This window comes from Tigriopus californicus, chromosome 11 (genome assembly GCF_007210705.1).
Source record: "Tigriopus californicus strain San Diego chromosome 11, Tcal_SD_v2.1, whole genome shotgun sequence".
NCBI lineage: Eukaryota > Metazoa > Arthropoda > Copepoda > Harpacticoida > Harpacticidae > Tigriopus > Tigriopus californicus.
Window position 1 is genome coordinate 12,713,119 of NC_081450.1, and position 269 is coordinate 12,713,387.

Genomic DNA, 269 nt, shown 5'->3' on the forward strand with positions numbered 1-269 from the left:
ACAAATGTTTACAAAAAAAGCAAATTTTGTGGGCTTTTAAGTGCTAGAAGATGGAGGATGCCTCAAGCCCAATAGGCCATTCCATCTGAATATTCCCTCTCTATCTCTTTGGCAACAAACAACGACTATCACCAAGAGGTGCTCATTTCATAAGTTAAACAGGGAACGGCCAATATGTTCTCGAAAAATCAGGCAGGGGAAATGCGTATTTCTTACTGGTTTAACATAACGCAATATTGATTTCAAATATTGCTGTTATATAATTAAGA